We start from the raw sequence: 16,142 nt of genomic DNA on the forward strand, positions 1-16,142 counted from the left end.
CTGGTGAATATTAGACTTAAAATAAAGACACTTCTATTGAAATTTGCATGTTGCGAGATTTAAAAAAAAAACTTAGTTACATCAAAATTGCTCAAAAGTAAGCAAAGGTCATCTGAAAATGGGCATGAAAACAGATTCTAAGTGCATATGAAAGTTTATGAATAGAAAATCAGCTAGAGAAATTGCACTAAGAGACTATTGGAACTCATAGGAGAGCTTGGTAAAGCTGCAGGATATAAAATCAGCACTCAAAAATCAATTGCCTTTGAATACACAAATAATGCCACCGCTGAGAAAGAACAGAAATATCACTACCATTCGGAGTAGCTATTACAAATATATATACCTTTGAATAAATTTAACCAAGGATGTGAAATTTATAAAATTTTAAAGAAAGAAATAGAAGAAGGAAAAATTTGAAAAAACCACCTGTGTTCTTGGAATGGAAGAATGAATGTCATCAAGATGATAAGTAGTTTACAGATTCAATGAGATTCCAATAAAAATACCAAGGACATTTTCTCATATCTAAAAAAGTAATGCTAAAATCCATATGTTAGCACAGGGACACCAAATAGCAAACACAATCTTAAACAGCAAAAACAAAGCTGCAGGCATCACAAGACCAGATTTTAAGACATTCTATGGGCCAGTTACAGTCAAAACAGCCTGGTAACTGAGATACATGAAGCTTGCTCTCTCTATTTTAATAAAATTTTTTCAAATGATTACACCATGGCTGTGAATGGACTGATTACACACTCACTAACATAATGAGAAGATTTTAAGAAACTAAACAAGCTGAAGTCAGTGTTCAAGTGTTCATAAAGGACAACTAAAAATGCACAGCAGTGATTCTTGGGAAAAATGGGAACTAATGCTGTAAGATGTATCACTGAATTAGAACAGAAAATACATACATAAATAAAAGTCTCCAAAATGTTTACTAGAATTTGGTGTACAACAGTTGTGGTTTCAGATTAATTAAGATGGCTTTCAATAAATGTTAAAGGAAATGGGCTAGCCACCCAGAGGGAGGAGGTGTTTAAACCACACAGTTGAGGCAGGTAAAATAACACACAGCTGAATAAATCATAAAACAATGTTTCAGTGAGGTAAAGCCACTTCAAATGTGACAGCAAATCCAACAAAAACTGAAATATTTAAATTCACAAAAGTAAACATTTTAACACACAATGCATCATAAGGAATTTTATTTTGCACCTGCTTTGACCTTTATTTTCGAATACCAGAAGCTTAGCAGTATCAAAAGGGCACACAGGTGGGTGCTGGGGGCTGGGTGGCGCAGGAGGCCCTCTACTTGGCCGCAGGCTGCTCCGACTTCCCGGCTTCCCGGCGCCAATCTGGGCGCAGGCCTCGAAGGTGACCAGGATGGCGATCTCTGCGACTGCGTGGCCAGCTTGGGCAGCGGCGCTTCCACAGTGAGCGCACCCTCAGGGGACCGGGAGGAGGAGACCAGCGTGGGGTCCACGCCGGGGGAAGCGTGTACTTCCCGGTGGAACAGCGGGCGATGTAGCCGTGCTTCTGTCGCTCTTCGTGTTTGCCCGTGATCTCCACCACGCCGTCCTTGGTCATGCCCGTCAGCTCCTCTGGGGGAAGTGGTTCCAGTCCAGGGACAGGCGCCAGCGGTCGGCCCTGTGCTAGATCTCCGAGACGCTGCTGCGGAGCTGCTGGCTGAGCGCAGGGCTGTGGGCGGGCGCGGCCATGGCGTGGGCCTCGGCGGAGGGCAGGGGCCTCACTTAGCCCAGCCCGCCGCTGGCGCCGAACCACTGAGCCCACTCCTTTGGCAGCCGCGGCAGCCCAAGGCCACAGGCCACCCTGTGTGCCCTTTTGATACTGTTAGCTTCTGGTTTTCACAAATAAAGTTCAAAGCAGCTGCAAAAAAATCTTAAATATTTATAAGATATGAATCATACAGTTGGGTGAAATTACATAAGAAACTGCTACAAATCAATATAAAATTCTAAAAACCAAACAGAAAAAATGGACAAGAATATGCATATACATCATATGTATGACTGTTTAAAGAAAAGGACAAACGTCTTTAGATTTATGAACAGAAAGTCAATCTCACTTGCAGAAATAAAAAACCAAAAAATTAGCAATCATCATTTTTACTTGTCATATTGGTAAATTTCCTAAAAGTCTGAAAAGATCACGTTGGCAAGGCTGACTGGAGAAACAAACCATTGTAAGCAAACCCAGCAAACTGGAGTAGCCAGTTCCAATGATCACATCTACAAAAGGCAGAATGACTTTGTGCATCAGAATTATGAATGCCTATGCTCCTTAACTCAGCAATTTTAGTTCTAGTAATTTAATCTGGAGGTTTACTTCACCTCTGTGAATGGGAATATGTCAATGGTATCTATTATAGCTTGTGTTGTTCTAAAAATAAAATATTGGATTAAGCAGCTAGTTAAAAACTTAAACATCTGTAGGTTAGACCATGAGTTTCCAAAAAAAATGAGGAAACACTTCAGGCAATGATATTCTGAGGGCATGAGCACCATGTATTATAACTTTTGGAAATTTTATTACCTTTTAATTACATAAATAAATAAAGGAAGTACAAGCCACAGTAAAATTATTACATGATACTATAGAACAGCAAGCTTGTACATTTGAAAGAAATAGAATAAAATTTCTACAGATGAAATATAGTCAATTAAATAGAAAATTACTGAATAGATTAGATAGGACAGTGCACAGAGCCGAACAGAGAATTGGGCCAGTACAAGATGCATCTGAAGAAATTATATAGAATATACCAAAGATAAAGATTCTCCCTCAGTGATCTTTTGAGTTGTTTTTATTTTAAAAAAATGGTAGTTTTAAGTAGTTCTACAATTATTAATAAGCTATGAACCTTCCAGTTAGGTCTTTAAGTAGACTCAGACCTCTACTTCTCTGCATACACCTAGGAGTCTCATGAAGTAAGCCTGTGTTTAATGTAACTAGAAACTGCCAAAGAGTTTTTCTGTTCATGCTAATAGACTAAGAATAACAGGATCTCTACATTTAGGAATAGGAAGGGAAATGCAATAACCTGCCCTATGCATCATGCTCAGTAGTGAAGCCTGGGAAATATGAGGCACTTCAAAGCACTTTATGGGAGAACAGAATTAAAAGATCTGTTGATCTGGTGCTAACATTTCTTGAAATCCATGAATAATATTTGCATAGTATGCACTTTACATGAACTTTTTGAAAGCCTCCCATTTTTCCTTTAAAGGAAAGATACAGAAAAAAATGACCACTATCATAATATTTATACAATATTGCCTCAAGCAGCTTTACAAATAGAATAATACATGATACAAAGAATAGAAATTATAAAAAGTATATTTGCAAATTAATATACAAATAAGGTTAATATACAAAACAATTATATGCCTATACAACAAACAATCAGCTAGAAAATGCAATTTAATACAATCCCACTTATGGTAACAATAAGAACTATGAGGTACCTCATAAGGAATTTATGAGAAAATCTTCCTGGAAAATATAATTACAAATCATTTCAGTAGGACGTAAAAGAAGATGGAAACAAATGGAGAAATTTAGTACATTCATGGGGAAAATATAGCAATTAATTAATCTATACTCAATAAATTTAATATAATTCTAATTAGAATCCCACAAGAATTTCTGAAAGATGTTGATAAGCTCATTAAAACTGCAAAAACTAAGCAGGACACTAAGTATAAGGAGAGAGATCAAGGTCTTACAGACCCTTGTTCTAGTATCATTACAGAAATTAGGGGAGTAGGGGAAGAAACAGCAGAGGAAACTCTTCCGGAACTAGTGATTCACAGTGGACCTGTGTGGAGAGTGTGGGAGCCCAAGTTCGGGACACCAGCAGCATAATCAACACACCAGCGCTGGAATGTGAAGTGAGCCGAACCTCAATAGCCCGAGACACCAGCGGGCAAGCGGAAAGAGGAGACTAGAGGGAACGAGGCTTGAATCTCTGAGGGGGAAAGTTCACCAGGCTAACTAGAAGAGAGAGGGGGGAAAAATGTGACGATATGGACACGAGTTTCTCTCTCTCTGCTCACCCCTCAAAGGCGAGCAAGACAAAGAGCAGGCGCCATTTTGGACATACGTCATAAGCAGGGCGACCTCAGGACTGCACCGGCCCTGAGCCTAGCAGAAAAACCTGATTCTGGGGGGAGGGGTGAAATAACAGGAGATTAGGATCTAACGTGGCAACCCACTGGGAGACTGCAGGGGAATTGGAGCCCACACCAAGGGCAGTAGAGATTACCTGTGTGGTCCTTGAGAAAGAGCTTCTGATCTCTGGCTCCTGTGGGTATATCATTCGCCTGCTAACTACCTCCAATTACGTTCAGCGTGCGTTCAACAGTGTGGAATTACTTCCCTTTTGAATCAAAAAAAAAAAAAAAGAAAGAAAGAAAGAAAGAGAGATTTACCACGCCTAACCTGGGAGTGGCATCTTTGACACACCCTCAACCCTGAGGAACCAAATAGAGCTCTCAGGCCACAATCATCTCAAGCCTCTAAGGCTCCACCAAAAGCAGACAGTCCACTTAATATAGAGCCATAGTATAACAAGAAAAAACACCACAGTGAAGAAATCAAATATCTCCACATGCCAAACAACAAATGCAAAAACCGAGGTAACAAGAACAAGGAAGACACTATGACGCCCCCAAATGAACAAGACACCCCAATTCAAGATTATGAAGACAGATTATTCAAGATAGAAGAAATACAAGAAGCAGATCTCAAAAAATTGATAAGAACATTAAGAAGTTCTCAAAAACAAATTCTTGAACTACAGAAATCCTTAATGGACAAGATAGAAAATCTCTCTTGTGAAAATGAAATATTAAGGAGGAATCAAAATGAAATGAAACAACTAGTAGAACATGAAACTGTGATAGTGATGAGAAATCATAATGAAATGAAGAATTCAATAGATCAAATGACAAACACATTAGAGAGCCTTAAAAACAGAATGGGCGAAGCAGAAGAGAGAATATCGGACTTAGAAGACAGAGAACAGGAAAGGAAACAGGCAAACCAAAGAAAAGAAGAGGAAATTAGAAATCTAAAAAATATTGTCGGGAATCTACAGGATACTATTAAAAAACCTAACATTCGTGTTCTAGGAGTTCCTGAAGGCATGGAGAGGGAGAAAGGATTAGAAGGCATTTTCAGTGAGATACTAGCAGAAAATTTCCCAGGTTTGGAGAAGGACAGAGGCATCTTAGCACAGGAAGCTTATAGAACCCCTAATAAATGTGACCAAAAGAGATCCTCACCAAGACATGTTGTAATCAAACTCACCACAGTGAAACATAAAGATTCTAAAATGTGCAAGAGAGAAACGTCAGATTACCCTCAGAGGATCTCCAATTAGACTCACAGCAGACTTCTCATCAGAAACCCTACAAGCTAGAAGGGAATGGTGAGACATAGCCCAGGTACTAAGAGAGAAAAACTGCCAGCCCAGAATATTATATCCTGCAAAGCTCTCATTTGTGAAAGGTGAAATAAAGACCTATCACAGCAAACAGAAATTGAAAGAATTTGTCACCACTCATCCAGCCCTGTAAAAGATGCTTAAAGATGTGTTACACACAGAAACACAGAAACATGGTCATCAATATGAAAGAAGGTAAAGGAAGGAAACCTCACAGCAAAAGATCACAGGAAGCTCAATTTCTCTTTGACATAGAATTAAAATCTGATTCTCTGTTAAAGCAATGTGTTAAAGTAATCTATTATGCTCTCTTGATGTCTGTTAAATTCTAATTGTTCAAAAACAGCTGAATTTTTATTAAGAGCTATGGGTTATTTAAATATGTGCTTATTTTCAAAGATTTGAATAATCACCTTGTAACAATGATCAAATTTGGTCTATGTTATGTCATGATTTTAAGGAATCTTAAAATACAACCAGATATTTTGGATTTTGAGCCTTCTTGGCATTCTTGACAGGCATTCAAAAAATCAAAGTTTCAAACAATCTGGACTCTAAAATTTCCAGTAAATCTTAGACTTTGGTTTTTCCAGTTTGGGCCCAACTGAAAAAAATCGAAGGACCTATGTCTCTCATCTTATAGAGACACCAACTAATCAGGCTATTTGGATTATATTAGAAGTACTGTCAAGATGTGACGTGGTACCAAATTTTAAGTTTCTATAATGGAAAATGCTATTAATACAAATGTTTGAGAATTAAAAAGTCTAATGATCTTGTGTTATTAGACATGATAGTTATCTTAACTGAGAAAGCCCCAGAGGCCTAAAGGGTTAAATACTTGTAAAATCCTACAGGTGCTTTCAAAAATACTGTGAAGTAAGCAAGTGCCTCTTGTTGGTTGATAAGTTTATAATTTTAAACATGGCGACTTAAAGCTTTTTCTCATCCACAGTTATATATGATTTGCTGCTCATAAAACTTAAGTGTTGTTGGTTCTGTGTTTAGCTGTCCTCCTATAGGTTCCTATGGACTTTTTCCAGCCACTTCTATGGTATTCAGTACATTTGGATGGCTCTGTAAACAGATGAAGCCAATAATGTATGAATAGTACCAACTGAGAGAAAGTATGGTTAACTGAGGTTACTAAAAACAAAAAGCAATTCAAATCAATTGGCAATCTATAAAAAGAGTTAAAGATTTTAAAAGCTATTATTAAATTTGCTATATTGGTCTATTATGCTATGTTATATGTGTGTACATATTTTATGTCCACATGGGAAAATTTTATTAAGAATTTTATTTTAATTGGCTTATAGATAAGATTGTCCATAAATTTAAGCTGCTAAAATTAATCAAAGATACATTTTAATTCGTGTGACCTGAATCTGTGTATCATATGTTTTAAACGTGTTGGTAGAAAGAAACTAAAAACATTTTAGATGATTGTGCTTAAGTTTACTGGTTAAACAAACTACACCATGTTAGATATTTAAGAGGTGTTTCCAAATACATGATTCTTAAAATTTATAGAAGGCATTGGGCCTTCTGGTAAATGTTTCCTTAAGTTGTTATCTTATGGTTGAAACTATTTGCTAAGTATTCATGTAATATTGCTATTGTCAGCAAGCGATCTAGGACTTGCTCCCTCATTTCTCTATTCTAAGCCCAACTTGTTCTTTCATTTCTTTATTCTCCTCAAGGTAGGAAACTAATTCTATTATAAAGGAATCTGTAGGACGCACAATTTAATCTTTAGACCTTATAAAAGAGATGGCTAACATTTTTCTGTAATAGCCAAAATAAGAGCTTAAATAATAATCTCATAGCTAGATTCACTTCGCCATCAGTGAAGTATACAGTAAGTAGGCAAAACCTCACTTTCAGACCAAAGGGAAAGAAAGTTTTTAAGTGAGAATATAATTTTCCTCATGGGCATTATCTACCTTAGAAAAACTACTACAGTACATGCCTGTGACTATAGACTTGTAGTTCAGGCCACCGAAGATTAGAGATGGGACTTGGGCACTCCCTTGACGTGCATCCTCTGGTCTGCTTGAACAAAAACTAGGAGGAAAAGAAAGCTAGGCATCAGAAGCAATGGGTGGCAGGCCTATTAATGGCTGATCTGTACAGTGATCTGCCCTCAAGCAGACCCAACAGGCCAGTCCACTGCAGTGGCTTTCAATGTGGTAAGCCTGGGCTTCAGCAGAAGTCAGCTTGTGAAGAGCCCTGGCAGCTCTGCCAAGAGTTGGATCACTGGAAATGGACCTGCCCTGGAGTCGAAGGATGCCCAGGTCAGAGCATCTTATTCGCTCTAAGCTGAAAAGCCCATCACTCAGCCCAGCTTCCAAAGTGACCACTGCAGCTGAGGGGATGGTCAAGTAGGGTCAGCAACATTCCAGGCAGAACTGTAAATTTCTTGTTAGAGATGCCACCTGCCTTTACCTGGCCAGCTCTCCTCCTAGGCCAGCCAAGTAATGAAAGTCAACAGAGTGCCTTCCCCTAGGAGGTTCACACCTCCCTTAGGATATACCCCATGTGAAGAGATAGATAGGTCTGGGCCTCTTAACTTACAAGGCCTAAAGACCACCAGATTATTATCAAGCCCCTTCTATCAGGTTCTATTTGCCTCTCAATCAGAAAACTTAATTGTAGCTTAGACAGCACCTTTCTTAACTCCTCTAATAATGACTCTGTCCTTTCTTCTAGACCCTGTCTAGTGCACTTTGGCCTCATTCTTTCATAATCATAACCTCTACTCTACCACCAATGCCTCTACTCCCAACCTGTGTGTACTGATGGTCCTCTTCCCCACTTAATGCTGTATAATTATTCAGACCTGGTAAATGACACTGTAAATGTGCTGTACATTTTGATTTAATGCTATAACTAGTAGTCAAACAGTATGTTTCACTTTGTGTTTCTATGTGGGTGCAAACTGTTGAAATCTTTACACTAAATTCATCTTCTGTATATAAAAAGAATTGAAAATGAATCTTGATGTGAATGGAAGGGGAGAGGGAGCGGGAGAGGGGAGGGTTGCGGGTGGGAGGGAAGTTATGGGAGGGGGAAGCCATTGTAATCCATAAGCTGTACATTGGAAATTTATATTCATTAAATAAAAGTTTAAAAAAAAGAAATTAGGGCCATGTGGTGTAGTGGAAGGTTATAGAAATCTTTCCTGAGACAGAATAGGATGCTCCGAAAGAGCCCAGGTACATACAGGAACTTGGTACATGACAAAGAGGCTATTAAACTTTCAGTGGGGACTGTGCCAAAATATATTTTACTTGAAACTAAGCCTCTAGATATAACTTCAAATTTTCAGGAAATATGAGGTTAACCTATCATTAATTGATAACATTAGGAAATACTCAGACAAAACTCAATATGATACATTCTACAGGGGTATAAATTTTGGCCCTTAAAAAAATTAAAACATCATATTTGTGACAATGGAGAAAATCTATTTGGAAATTACTGCTAGTGTTTCATGTGTAATAATATTGTGTTTATATGACACTGTCCATATTTTTAATATGCATAATGATATACTGAGGTGTGACATGTGTGATGCTTGCAATTTATTTGCAAATAGTTCAGCCAAAAATGTGCCCACACTCCAATTGATGCACAGCAAAATGTTAGAAATTACTAAATCTATAGGGCTTATATGCAAAATGTCAGTGTATGCTATTTGGTTTCTATATATTAAATGTTCATAATAAAAATTGGACAAATAAGGGGGGAACATTATAAACTCAACAAATATTTCTGTGAAAATCAAATGTTCTTAAAAATTATATTCCTAGTTCACATTTTAGGAAAAAAATAAGAAAAAAAGTATAGGTATCTATAGAAGAAAAACATCTATATTTTCTCAGATTCAGACAATTTCTTAAGGCACACAATACAAGTCATGAGAGAAAGATGGGATTGATTATACTAAATTTTTAAAAAATGTAAGTAAAAACACCAAAAACAGATAAACAGAAAAATCAAAGTAATTAGGAGATACAACATGGAAATATTAACATCCCAAGAAACCCATACATACCAGTAAAAAAAGTAGAAAAACATACATGAGACTAACAGAAACCCTTATCTTCAGAGAGCAAGATCAGCATACCATAAGCATATTCCAAGATATGTGATCTTGAAAATACCACCTGAAATAGGACACTCTATCACACATAGATTGGCAAAGCATAGGAATAAATGCAAATATGGTAATAGTTTGAAGGAACTGAAATTCATACATAATTTCGGTGATCTAGCTTTTCTGAAGTAAAATTTGACAGTTGTTGTAATGCTGAAAACTGGCATACTAAAACACTTAAAATTTTCAATTCTAGAAGTTTCCTTTCACAACACAAATCTGTTCATTGCAATACTATTTATAACTGCAAATATTAGAAACCACTCTCAAATCAGTCAATACAGACAGAATACCTAATCTAGGTCTGTTCATACAATAGGATACGACACAGCAGTAAAAACAAATGATCTTGATTTCATAGAAACATATATTTAGAAAATTTAATTCTAATAACAAAATCAACAGCTATGCAGTGACTCCCAAAGAACCCTCCTTGCTGGTGTTTAGGTTTTCTAGTTACTTCCCACATGCAAAATATTTGCCCAGTGCAGCCAACAGAATATGGCAAAAGTGGTGGCTGTCACTTCCAAGATTTGATTATAATAAAATGATAGCTTCTGTATTTGGTGCTCAGTTGCACTGTCTCTGAGATGACTTGCTATGTGATGACCAAGTGCCCTGTTTTGAAGATATACAGGCAGTTGTGCTGATGATCACTTGATGAGGAATGGAGCATTTCTGCCAGCAAGTTAGGAAATAGAAGTGATCTCTGTAGACCAAGGGCCAGAGTCAACCATTCAACCATCCCAGCCACTCATCCATCCCTAACTCTCAGGAACAGTGCAGGGTGGCAAACAGCTGCTATGTTTTGGTGAAGACTGCTACACAGCAATAAATAACTAAAACAGGGCCGGTGCCGTGGCTTAACAGGCTAATCCTCCACCTTGCGGCGCCAGCACACAGGGTTCTAGTCCTGGTCAGGGCGCCGGATTCTATCCCGGTTGCCCCTCTTCCAGGCCAGCTCTCTGCTATGGCCCAGGAAGGCAGTGGAGGATGGCCCAAGTCCTGGGGCCCTGCACACACATGGGAGACCAGGAGAAGCACCTGGCTCCTGGCTTCAGATCGGTGTAGTATACCGGCCGCAGCGGCCATTGGAGGGTGAACCAACGGCAAAAAGGAAGACCTTTCTTTCTGTCTCTCTCTCTCACTATCCACTCTGCCTGTCAAAAATAAATAAATAAATAAATAAATAATACAAGTTAGTTATACCTATTTAGTAAAATTAAACATGCACAGTAATTATGAGGACATATGCCTATTTCAGGTTGAAGTGTAACTCTGGGGAAGAAGATAGGTGGTGTTTTGCTTTTTTCAAATAATTATTATTTGAAAGGGAGGAAAACACACACACACACACACAGAGAGAGAGAGAGAGAGAGAGCTTCCACACAGTTGTTCATTCCCCAAATCACAGTAATAGCTAGGGCTGGGCTAGCCTGGAGACAGGAGCAGAATTTCAACAAAGTCTTCCACATCAGTGGCAATTACTAAAATACACAAGCCATATTCTGCTACTTTCCAAGGTACATCAGCAGAAAACTGGATTAAAAGCAGAGCATCTGGAGTTTCAATTGGCACTCTGATAACGATGCTGTATTGAAAGCAGAAGCTTAACATGCTGTGCCACAATGCCAGCCCAGGGTAAGGCATTAGTTGTTTTTTGTTTCCATGAGAAAGCTTCATTTTTCTTAATTTTGTAAAGATCAATTTACTTATGAGAAAGGGCCCTATGCTGTGGAGTAGTAGATTAAGCCTCTGGCTGCAGCACCAGCATGGGCGCTAGTTCATATCCCAGCTGCCCCTCTTCTGATCAAGCTCTCTGAATAATGGCCTGAGAAGGCAGTGGAAGATGGCCCAAGTGCTTGGGCCTCTGCACCCAGGTGGAAGAGCTGAAGAAACTCCTGGGTCCTGGTTTCAGATAGGCCCAGCTCCAGCTGTTGCAGCCCTAAAAGACAAATGCCACACAATCTCAATTGTGTGTGGAATCTAAGAAAATCACAATCACAGAAAAGAGTGGTGGTTGTCAGGGGATCAGAGCAAAGGAAATGGGAAAACATTTGCAGTTATGAGATAAATTAATTCAAGATTTTAAACACAGTATTTAAAATATTCAACACAGTATTTAAAAGAATACTCTATTACATACTCACAACTTGCTAATATCTTATGTATTCTTTAAAAATGTTACAATGCAAGGTGATGGATATGTCCTGATCATTTCATCATGATTCGTGTATATGTACTAGAGAATTCCAAAAAGTTTTTGAAAAAGATAAGATTATAAGATAATTTGAATTTTCCATAACTTTTGAAAATCCTCTCACATATAAAACATCAGGTTTCATATCTTGAATATACACAAATTCTGTTAATTATATTCCAACAATCTTGAAAAAATTAAAACAAGCAAAAAAGAAATGGGCTCCTATATGAAAACATAAATTCAAAATAAGAGTAAACTAGACACATCTTCGGGATTGGAAAGGCTTTCTTGGAACAAAATTTTTAAAACACTCATAAATTTAAGTAGCCAAAATTTCTATTTTGAAAGTGTTAATACAGACGACAGCCTGTCAAGGGAGCCTGTAAGTGCTAAGATGATACCCAAATGTCAAATTACAGGCCCTGCTGCCTCTCTAAAACCTGGATGAAAACCCAGAGTCACACAACACTTCTGTTTTTATCTTACCTAATGTATGTTACTATGTTACTTGAAACAGAAAACAGAGACCCCTCTAGGAACAGCTAAGCAACGAGGTCAGCATCCTGGACAAGACCCTGCTGCACACTATTTAGAAAACTGGGCGGAATCAAGTCCTCACAGGGAAGGAAGGAGGAACCGAGGGCCGTATTAGGTCAGCTCCAGGCCCGCATGAACCCCATACACAGAACCCACAGCCTCCCTAGTGACAGCTCAGGCCCCACTGCACACCTGGGGAGACGCGGGGTTGCAGCTACACAGCTGTTCAGGGATGGCTCCAGGGATGGGAAGTCGCTGCGAGCAGGGAAGGCCCAGGGTGCTGGGGGTCTCCGGCGCCAGTCTCCCCCCAACCCGGGGTCAGAGGGGACCAAGGAAAGTGCTGCACCTGCGGCAGTGTGGTGCCCACAGATCCCAGAGATGACCTCTGGGCGGCCCGCGTCCTCCTGGCCCTTCAGCAGCTCCAGTGGCTCCGCTTTCCCCCGGATACCCGGGCCCACACAATCACCGTGTCGTGGTGGTCAGCTTCCTAGGTGTCCAGCGTCACTACCCTCCAGCCCGCCGCCTTCAGTGAAGGTGGAAAGCGGCGGATTCCGATTGGCTTGGGAGCCTCGCGGCAGTGGCGCTGTCTCCTAGGACTTGGCGCACCCGCAGAACTGTAGGACAGATGACTATGACGTCAAGACTCCTGGATGTCACCTCCCTGATTAGACAGTTTGCATGACACGTCACAAACGACACAGCCAATCAGCATCCTCCATGGCTGGGACACCCCAAGCTCAGCTTGTGTGGATGAAAACAGCAGGAGTGGAGGCCTGGGTCAGGTGGGAAACTGCCCCTCCTGGGCCCTGCTCCCTGCTGCAGGAGGGCCTCTCACCTCCCTGCTGCGGGAGGGCCTCTCACCTCCCTGCTGCCCTCTGGTGGTGTCGCCCTGTGTCCCCTGTCCTCCCGGGCGGATTCTTTCTGGAGCTTGCGGTAACCTGCTGCAGGTGAGCCAGAATGTTGTCTGTTGGCTTATGGGCCTTTCTTCTCCCTCGTATTTTTGCTCATTTTTCTATTGGGTCGTTTGTATTATTTTTTAAATATTGATTTAAAATGCTTAAAGATATCACATTTAATCCTTTTTTTTTTCTTTTCTTCTGTCAGTATCTGTTTTCTACTCTGCCTGTTGATCTTTCCTGTTTTCTCTTTGTTTCTTGCTGGTAGTTGGTGATCTATTGGATTTTATATATTAATCTTCCCAGCAATCTGATAAATTCATTCAGCAGTTGTATTTGTTTTTAGATTTTATGGACAATCTATATAAATATCTCCAATATATTGACCAAATATTGCTTAGAAATTGATCTTTGTTGTTGTTTCCCCCCCCCCCCCCCCGACTACTTTTCTGGTAAGAACTTGGAGAGAGTGGAGGGAGCCTGTTCTAGGTTACTTCCAGGAAAAAAGGTTTCAGTGATCCTGTTTTAATTGTGTTGTTTGTTATAGGATCTTTTAATGAATCTTGATTAGCAAGGAAACCGTTGCTTTATTATACTGCTAGCAGGTTTTCTTTTTAACTGGATGTTGAATTATTAAAGTAATTTTCAATATTTCATCTAAATAATCATGCAATTTTCTTAAATTTATCAACTATCTGGAAAATTTATGTAGCTTGTTTACCAAAGTTATCAGCTCTTGAAATTTTTATTATATCTCCCTTGTTATTAACTATGTTTTCATTCGTGATTTCCTTTATTAAACTAATATTTACTAAGAATATATGTATCTGTTTTTGAAAGGGATGCTTCATTTGTATTTCAAGTTCTGGTCAACTCGCTTCCTCATGAATGTTATGCTGGCTTTCCAAAAGAAATTTCAAAATAATCTCTGCATGGGAAACATAGGTGTGTTTATTTCTTTCTTAAATATTCAGAATATTTTGTAATTCTAGATTTGAAATTTTTCTTCTATAACTTTTTTATTGGTTGGTTGCTAGTTTTCAAGTTGTGATTCAACTTGTTTGTTCTAAGTAGGAGTTTTCCTATTTCATGTTATATATGTGTCGTTGGGAATTTGGTTTTCAATATATAATGAATTTTGACTTCTATTCAAATTTTACTCCTAAGACTATCACACATTTCTTCTAGCATCTTGAGAAGGATAAATTATCTGTAAAGAACTATTTTTAATTCTTAAAATTTGATATTAGTGTTACTTTTCCATTTGTATTTATAATTACTTTTACTTGTATGTTAATTTTGTTAACATTTAAAAAATATATCCTGGATTGTGGTACTCAAAAACATATAATTTATATTTGTTATTATCATTTTGAATGCCTTTCTTCTATTTACTTTCAATTTCCTTTTTCTTTTTAATTCTTGATTAGGAAGCTACAATGATTGATTTTTAGTTTTTTATTCTAACATTCATATCAGGTTATAAATTTCCTCTAAGCATTGATTTATCTGCAGCCTATTTATTCCCTCATAAATTTCCAATCCCTATATGTGCAGAGCCTGGCCACCTCCAGTGTCACCATTACTATGTGACTGTAGCCATCACACGCTACATGTATTTCCATTCTTGTGCCTGAAGCACATCTGTTGTGATTGGTAAATCAATGCTTCAAACATTAGAGACAAATTCTTTACAGCTTGAAGAGCAGGCAGTCACACCATATCAGCTACCATTTACATGTCTGCAAAATGGCTACGGTGCCTGCAAATATATTATGTTCTATACAAAATCTTGAAATAAATGTGGAGTTTTTTAAAAATACATATTCCATGAATATTTGAAAAATTATTCTATACATAAGTTTCCAGTTTTCTAGCACCAAAATAAACTTACATATCAGTTTCATTCTCCACAAAAATGTTGAAATCCTCATTGTTCATAATATGTATATATGAACTTATATGCTTAAATTTTAATTTTTAAAAATATAATTTATTTTTCAAATAAGTACATGAAAATTTTTAAAAAATGAAAATTTATTGGAAGGTTTTCAGCTGGTGTTTTTATTTGTCACACATATTTTGAAGAGATCACTTGTTCTTGAGACTGGACAGTAGGATAGAAACGGTAAATGCTAAGACACAGAAAGGAGAGAGTAGATGTCTTGAATCAGTCAGGTAGCATGAGAGAAATAGAGATCCTGACTTCACTCACAATATATTAGAAATATTTCATAAAACTTACTGAGTGATTCTATGTTAGATAATGGCATACTTACATATGATTTCTATGTTTCGATTTTTTTGGGCTAAAAGATGGATTTATTAACATAATTACAGAAGGGAAAGCTTAAATCAAAACAAAAATTTAGTAAGGTGGTTAAGATTATTTAGGGTGGTAGGAAATTAGTTACAGTGGTGAAATAAGGATTATAGATGAGCCAAAGTCTTTATAATATAGGGAGAATGTTTTCAAGATGAATGGTATGATATTTCCACTGATTTTATTTGGAGGACTGAGAAATCTAAGAAAAGATACAAAATGCAATATAGACAGTTCTTACCTTATGATGCTTAAGGATTTTTCCACTTTATGATGGTGAAAAAAGTGATTTATATTCAATAGCCAGCGCCACGGCTCACTAGGCTAATCCTCCGCCTTGCGGCACTGGCACACCGGGTTCTAGTCCCGGTCGGGGCGCTGGTTCTGTCCCGGCTGCCCCTCTTCCAGGCCAGCTCTCTGCTGTGGCCCGGGAGTGCAGTGGAGGATGGCCCAAGTGCTTGGGCCCTGCACCCCATGGGAGACCGGGAGAAACACCTGGCTCCTGCCATCGGATCAGCGCGGTGCGCCGGCCGCATCACACCTAC

The 16,142-nt window shown here is 38.5% G+C and overlaps 1 pseudogene; it reads right to left on the minus strand.

Annotated features, from left to right (window-relative positions):
• Nucleotides 1-1,317: 1,317 nt before the first annotated feature.
• Nucleotides 1,318-2,146, minus strand: LOC133771101 (heat shock protein beta-1-like; annotated as a pseudogene).
• Between the last annotated feature and the right edge of the window lie 13,996 nt (nucleotides 2,147-16,142).

Source organism: Lepus europaeus, chromosome 12 (assembly GCF_033115175.1).
Source record: "Lepus europaeus isolate LE1 chromosome 12, mLepTim1.pri, whole genome shotgun sequence".
Taxonomy (NCBI): Eukaryota; Metazoa; Chordata; class Mammalia; order Lagomorpha; family Leporidae; genus Lepus; species Lepus europaeus.